Raw genomic sequence first — 8,625 nt, 5'->3', positions numbered from 1 at the left:
TATCCTGTAATCCTTTTCTGCAAACAAACACTCCTCCTCTGATAGCCACATCTGGAGTGTGTTTCTGGCAATTAGGCCTCTAGAGGAACATAGCGTTCCTTCGAGCTCTCTGAGGGGCCCCCCGCTACACGTGTTTGCAATCTCCCTCTTCCTGAATTTGGTCGTCATTTGCATTCCCCCCGCTGTGTTTGTTTGGGTAAAACGCCCTGCGCTCAGTCATGTCCCTCTGCAGAGGTTTAGCCTGAAAAGCCCCAAATGCCATGCTGATTACCTCTGGGTGGAGCAACAGCACTGGCAAGAACGCAGCCCAGGAACTCAATGCTCCGCTAGTGTGGGAATCTGAGCTGAGGTGGTGTGTTCAACAAGTAAATATGATTCCCACAGCAAATCCAGGCTGCTTAATCAGCAGCTGAATATGACTCTTTATCCACGGGCAGATAATTTTACTGATAACGTACTGCTGCTGAATATAAATTTCATGTGTGGTAAAAAGGTGTAATCAGATCTGAGGCATGTGCTGAAGATAATTCCTGTACATGAGGTGAATATCCTGTTTTGTTTTTGGTTTGTTGGATACCCATTTTATCATCGTGTTTTCCTAATTATGAGAAAAAACTTTGTTGGTGCATGAAATAGAATCCCAGCTGGGTATTGCTTCAAATTAAAAATTACACATTTGACTGATTTGTGATTAAACGTTTGATCTTAAATCATGTATTACTGTTAAATTGTGGCTCATTTATTTTTTTTCTAAGAATCAGTCCTTATCTGGTGCAAAACATTTTCACAAGGATGCCTATTTTAAAGGGGAACTACAGTTTTTTACAACCTGGACCTTTTTTCTGGCATAAAATGCGATCGTTTACTCACCCATATAACTTCTGTGTAATTTGTAGTCAATCGGGAGATATTTAGATCTGCTCATATCCATATAGTGGGAGTGACTGGGGCACCGAAACGCAGCCTCTAAATAACGCATTATCAACCGCGAAACTTGTTCATTTCAACAATATTTTGTTGTCGTACGCTAGTGCTATTCCCGTTGAGTCCAGAATTACCTGTTATCATCATCATATCAGGATGATGTCTTCTGACCTGGACATGTCATCTCTGAGCGCAGCGCACCCGTGATGGTCGGCTTATTTACCTGTAATTTGCTACAGCTATGGTTCGTCCACAACCTCAGAATCTGAAAAATATTCAGCCATGCTGCAAAAAAAAAAAGCAGTAGCAAATTACAGGTAAATATAAAATATTGGGGAAATGAACGCGTTTCGTGGCAGATAATGCGTTTTTTAGAGGCTGCGTTTCGGTGCCCCAGTCACTCCCACTATATGGATATACGCAGATCTAAATATCTCCTGATTGACTATAGATGAACAAGTCGATACACACAACAGGACACATATGCGGCATGTGTGTAGGGGCTCAAGCGGATATTTGTGTAGAATAAATCAAAGGATACTTGAGGATAACGATGGCTTTATCTAAATAAATTGTAAAAATGCACTGAGATGTCTTTAAAATATGTGAATGGATCATTAACTGGTGTAACAGCTTCCCATTATTCGACTGGTCAAAATGGGCAGTAATCGGCACTGTAAAGCAGCAATGGACCTACTTTAAAAGAGTAAATATACTGCATGAGCAAACATTAAAAGCACTTTAAATCTTTGTCAATAAGGTGGAAATAAATCTTTTTGAATCACTATGAAGTGACTGCGTCTAAAATGGCGACACCTGCTGGCCGACGCGAGAATACAAGTGGTTATACAGCTTTAATTATTCTTATTTGTTCACTAAAGCAAAGATAAAGAGTCTGCAACTACTGAGTAATGAGAAGCACATACTGTGTTCAAAAACCAACTTTCTGTTGGGTTCGGATAGTCACTTGTTGAAGAAATGAAGCAGCTCACGGATTTTTAGCGACAAAACTCCCCATGAACCTTGTGGCAAGACTCATTTGTCATCTACTTTTCTCTGAGGCCAAAAACAAGCTTTCTATCTCGGCTTTTAATGGTCAAGAAGTCCTTAAATTGCTCGCATTACTAGCAGACACTAATAGTGATGTATAAATCACTATATAAATGTATATGTATAAATGTATAAATGTGATGCAGCAGCATTTCTCTTATACATCAGCTATTACCAATGAGATGTTCTTAATGCATTGAAGAAAAAAGTACTCATTCTGCAGGAAATACCTCCTCTGATTCATTTAATGTAAGGTATGGCTTTAGCACTGTCTCATTTCCACAATCTCTGCTGCAGAGATGGAGAGTGCGTGATGCACAATGGCAACATTAACGGGACATACGGCGGGTTGAGATAAACTGGAATGATCCTGGGCCGAGAAGGTGATGTAATCTTGCTTGCAGCAGTTTGCATTATCACAGAACAAGCCTTAGAAACGCCAGCAGTAATCAGCTGCTTTGCCATCACATCATCAATATCGCCCTGCTCCATTAAATGCTCCTCTCGCTTCCTGTAAAACCTGAATCATTCTCCCGGAGTTCACCGCCACCGGCTCCTCCATAAGTCCTGCGGGGTGAACTTCATAAACACAGGTCGTTTGTCAATTGAAAGACATTAAAGTGTAAAAGCCCCAGGTATTAAGACCGCAGAGCACTGGCTGATCTATTTGCCGTCACCTCTGCGGTGGAGAAATGCTGAGCCTGCAGCGAGGGGAGCCTTGACTCGTTCTCTGCCTCGGCCATGTGATGGACCTGTTTCTCCGTGCAGCTAACAAGTGGACATGCTGAACTTTGCAGCTTCTGCTTCCCCTTTGGGCTCAGCCATTACCGCACACGCCGCCTGGACACCGTACACCATATTCTTTTTTACAGCACGCTGACTCAATATCAGGCTGTGTTGTTTGTGTTGCTGACGACTGGCAGACAGGATTTTCTAGCGTAGTTATGATGTTGTATCTGAGCAGGGCTCCTGGGTCACGGCTCCTCAAGCTACAAGCGACAAGATAGTGAAGGAAAAAACAAACATGAAACCTTGACATTTCAATGAGCAGCCAAGCATTGCCGGCTTTTCAGTCTGACCTTCTCGATAAACACTTGTTGTGAAGGTTATAATTTTCTGAAATGAGGCGTGGTTTTTTGATTCATTATAAGCCTCTAATTTCAAACTGTGAAGACAGTGAACTCATCCGGAGAATAAGGAACGTGAAGGTAGAAAGGGCAGGATAAAGCGATTTATACAGTCAACATAAGGATTAAAAAAAAAAGCATATCCAAGATACTGCTCAGAGCTTCACCAACATTTTGAGAAAAAGATGTTCCGGGTGTCTTCTGTTTGACACGTTGTCGGAAAATATAATGATATCCAGCTTCTGTTGTAGTCTTTTTGTCTTTTACTAAGGTGTGTGCAAATAATAAAGCACATTTGGACAACGAAATTAGAAACATAAAGAGATGAATTAGAATCAGAGGTGGGGAGGAGGTGCAGCCGATGGGCAGAGGCACCATCCAGGTGTGAAAGTGCACACATTTGCTGTTATGGTTCAGCTCATCTCAAAATGCATGAGATTTCCTCCCTGGAGAGCGTCTCATAACGAGGTCATTAGAGCTCTGGACGCAGCAGTAGGCCATGCAGAAATCTCTGCAGGAGTGGATGCAGTTTGGCGGGCAGTTTCTATAGACACAATATATAATATATTCATCCATTTCCACTTAGTATTAGAATTGAAGGTCAGCGTGCTGAAATAATAAGTGATCAGCCTTTATTTGCAACCTTGTGCCCTAGTGTATCATTGGAGAAATGTTAGCATTCCATTGGTATCCTCTAACTAGCATCAGGAAGTTCTGTTTTTATAAAATCCTGAATCTTTAGCGGCCAACAAGCTAAAGACTTGGTTCCTTTTAGTGGTTTACATGGTTGTTAGTCTTTTCTTTTATAAACCAGGCCCTGAATGTAAACCTAGCAACAGTGTTAACAGCCAGCTAGCAGTGAGTTTAGCTACTGTGAGCAACTAACATTAGCATGTTTCCAGCGTGCCAGCATTTACATTTCCAGCTCCAGCAGAAAAAATAAATAAATAAATAAAATGGGCTAAACAGTTAACAGGATGATACTGATTAACATTATACGGTTAACTGTTAACATAAAGGTTAAGCATGACCAAGACACTGTTCAGAGTTTCACCATTGTTTTGATGAAAATCTGCCATTTATCTATTCCTATGTTTGATGTTCCAGTTGGAAATATAATGATATTCAGTGTTTAAGTCGTGCAATCCAGGATTTGGATCAGATTTGTGTTTCAATCCTAACTGAAAGCAGATTTTGAATAAAAAAAGCTGAAAATTAGACAAAACAAGTAAAATTGCAGAAATTGCAGAAAACATTAAAATATAATAAAGTGCAGATGATGACGACAGAGACGGTTCAGTGAAAGTTTGTGGATACTTGCTAAAGCTAACTGCTTAAACAATGAATTACCACTTGGCGAATGATCGCAAATCATTCCAGTTCGATGGTCAAAACCGGAGTCCACAGACGAGCTAAATCAAATCACATCCCCAAAAATCAACTGGAAGAAAAGACCAAAACTGACCAAACCCAAATGCTCAGCTCTCCACACAGTCAGTAAAAGCTATTACAGGGTAATAGTCATTTTATGTTTCGGAAGACACTGGATAGTGTTTTTCTTGGTGGGGATCCCCAATGCAGTTCGCAAAACGGCTGTTCCCGGTGGCTAATCTTGTGTTTACTTTCAGCCAGACCCAGAAATGAATGTTTAAAATGATTCATGTATCAAGTAAGAGTTTCCAAAAAGCTACAGGAAGCAAAGTGGAAAGTTAGCATGATCAATAGAGAAACAGCAAACCAGATTAATGGCACAATAATGGGACATGTCAGATAGAAACCACCAGGAATGATCGTTTACTGCTACAGGATACAATGACATTAGTCTGACATCAGTCTCATTCACAACACTCCATTCACAACACCTTTAGGATGAACTGTAACCAGCAACAGTGGTACAGGGATGTAATGTTGAGGTGTCTGTATAGTTTTTATCCACAGTTTGGATATGTACTGCTCAAGAAGTCAAGTTCATTCAAGTGAAAGTAAATAACTTTCCCTGAATAAACTGTCACTCACCGGCTACAGCAAACTACTCCTCGCCTTTACAAACAGCTAATCAGGCATCGCTTCCGAGCTCCAGTGTAAATGCAGCCATTGTTGTGTAAAAAAGCAATAACACAGTGAAGGTCGTGTTCCAACTCTGGATGCCGGCTGATCTCTATTTCCTCCAGCTGCCGCTCACTGCTGCCAATAACTGCCACACAGCCCGACCTTGACTGTGCTATTGCTTAATTGAGTCCATACACCTGAGCGTGGTCAGCCCCGGTGGAAATCAAACCTCCAACCCCGTCGATGTTAGTGCCGCCGAGCTACACGGGACCTGCTGTAAAATGACCACACACATGTTTCGCCGTAACATTTTCAGTGTGCTGTTTGCAAAAGCTATCGGACAGAGCTGCTGCATCTACAGAGCTGCTTTTGTTGCTGCGTCAGGTGACGGATGGGCTAAACTGCCAAAAAGTCGGTGTGGTCCGCTGAGTGACTGATGCTGCCCTAGCACCTCACAGTCCAGAGTGGCCAGCCGTAGCCGAGACCCTAATTGGGCATCTGGATGACAGAAGGGATCCTTCAGAGATGCATCCATCATGTCCTCCAGGAGCAGCAGAGACCAGACGGCTGTGTCAGGACACCGGCCGAGTGTTTGTCTTCATCTTTTGATAAAGGAGAGATGATATGATCCTCACATCTGCATTTAAAGCCGTTGTACACCATGAAATACAGGAGATGGGGAGACGTCTGCTCTATGAGTAGATATTTGCAATATTTCATTTAAGATAGAATTTGAATGCAGATCTCTTTTTTCATTAAAACATGAGGGTTAACATCGAGAAGAGGAGGAAATACAGAATAAACTGACATGCTACCAGATTATAAAGTTGTTACAGCTATCATGGTAGCAAATATGTGCATATTAGCTCAGTAGAGAAACTCCCAAGTCCAAAATTAAATGCAGTTTAGTACTAGTTGGGCATTTACACATTTCTGACCATAGCTGCTAACAAGCTAACCACTAGTTGTTAAATACTACAGTATTTTGTAAAAAACAGTCTGTAAGTACTTTTTACCTTGTTGTGCAGTTAGCAACCAAGCTAACATCCAGCTAGCAGCATTGCTCCTGTGAGTGACGCTTGTTACATACTCCGCGAGAAGCGAGACATTGTTCTTGTGCTCGAGGTGAGCAAGAACAAGAAAAAAGTTTGTTTTGTCCAGGTTATTTGTTCTTCACGAGAAACTCAAGTGCCAAAATCTGGGGAAGTCTTCACATGGCCTACCCACTGCAGCATGTGCCATACGCGCTAAGCATTGTGGGAGATGCAGGAGATGGAGAAGATGGAAGACGAGACGCACTTTTCTTATTATTTTGCGATGTTAGACAGTTTTTTTGACGACCGTGTCCGTCGACTCACGCCGTTCATTCAGCATGTACCCACACACAGTATGCCGATCTCTACCCAGGAGATATACTCATAGTGGTCATACTGCGAATATTATATGTGAGCTCACAGAGGGGCCGCAAATTCCTGTTTTACAAATTCCAGACTCATTCATTCATCTTCTGGGGCTGGAGCTTATCCCAGCTGTCAACGGGGAGAGGCGGTGCAGGGCTAACACAGAGAGACAGATAACCATTCACACTCACATGCACACCTACGGCCAATTCAGAATCACCAATTAGTGGGAGGAAGCCAGAGTACCCGGAAAGGACACAGGGTGAACATGCAAACTCTGCACAGGAAGGCCCCAGTCGGCCTGGATTCGAACCCGGAACCTTCTTGCTGTGAGACATCAGTGCAAACCACCAGACTCTTTAGCATCTAACCACTAATCTGGCTCCTCTTGGATGTTGTCCCTGTGCTAAAAACTAGATAGAGGTTGAGCTTAGATTATTCAGTTACCGTAAGACAACTCCAAGACAAACTCTTCACACGGTATGAGGTTTTATGGCTAATATAGGCAGGGTACCTTTTCACATTAAATAAATGGTAGTTGCTTGATTCAATATTTATACAATTTTAAATCTCAGCTTCAGGTATAAAGAATAGTTTTCAGAGGATTGTCGATAACTTAAACCCTCTGATAACACCCCCAGTCTTTGAGCTGTTTACCAATGTAATAATCTCTCACTGTAATTCTATCCAGGGCTCTTTTCATTTCTCTGTGAAAAGAGCAGAGAGCACTCGAGGAAACTCTCCTCAAAGTAATCTTGTGTTCTGATACCACTTAGTCATCTCTGAGACGTCGGTAGATGATGAGCGTTTCAAAACACTTGAACCGTGTGACACGAGCTTCGCTGTTCTCCAGGAAAACTGACTTGACAGTTTGACAGAATCACTCCAAACAGTTAAGGAGGCAGGATGGATGCTCTTAACCTCCCACAGCTTTTATAGGCATCCCAAGAAGAAACGCACACAGAGGCAAACGCAGACATTAACACAAGCGGTTCAAATACACATAGGCTACAGACAAGTTCTCGAGGAATGTATACACAGTATATAATCCTGTAAAAGGCAGTAGTTTGATAGCAGATTTAGACTCAATAATACATAAAAATCCAATATTTATATTCATATAAGTATCAGATATCAGCCTCTCAAATAAGCATCAATTGCTTTTCTTTGTTGTAAATAGAATATTATGGAACAAAACGTTCTTTGGCTCATTTGACGTGTTTTTGATGTTTCATAGACTAAATGATTAATAACCTAATCAAAAAAGAATCAGATGATTGATTATAAAGGTCTTTCTAAGTATAATTTAGACCCTTAAAGAATAGAACAACATTTTCGCTATAATTTTTGTATATTCAGTGGAGTTCGAGCTGAGATGGGTTAGCCTAGCTTAGCGTAAAGTCTGGAAATGGAGAAATCTAGGGGAGGAAGTCTTAATTACCATCTTGGTTCTTTTTAGTGGATTGCATAGTTATAAGAGTCTTTCATACAAGTTTTTTTTTACCTTGTTGTTTGGTTAGCAACCTGCTTAGTCAGCTAGCTGATAGTTAGCTACTGTGAATTACTCACACTAGCATGTTCTAGTAGTGTGCTGGCAGTTTGCTCTCCTGCTAACCACTACCACAGTTCTTTTTAGTCGTTTGTATAGTTATATGAGTCTTTTATACAAATAAGTCTCCGAGCCAGACTTGTTGTCTGATTAGCAACAATGCTATTCAGCAAGGCAAGCTTGGGTATTGTGAACGAGTAATGAAGAATGAAAAATAAAAAGTCAGATAATTGAGTAGAAATATATTTTTTAGTCAAATTTAGACCCAAAAAGGAATACTTCAACACTTTTGCTTTCATGTTTGTGCATTAGGTACGTAGATGGAAGACAGGCAGCCTAGCTTAGCATAAAGTCTGAAAATTAGGAAATCCAGAAGAGAAAATCAATCAGAAAACTTAATTCAACCGCACTTTTCCACAGTTAGCTGCAAATTCCAGTTCTGAAGCCTTGTGTGTACAGAAAGTCAGGAGCTGTGAAATATTTCTATCCTTATATAGGACATTTTTGTGTCTGAAACCCACCCTGT

The sequence above is a fragment of the Chelon labrosus genome (genome assembly GCF_963514085.1).
Source record: "Chelon labrosus genome assembly, chromosome: 18".
Classification (NCBI taxonomy): Eukaryota; Metazoa; Chordata; class Actinopteri; order Mugiliformes; family Mugilidae; genus Chelon; species Chelon labrosus.
The sequence above is the reverse complement of the archived record's forward strand: the minus strand, read 5'-3'. Positions refer to the sequence as shown.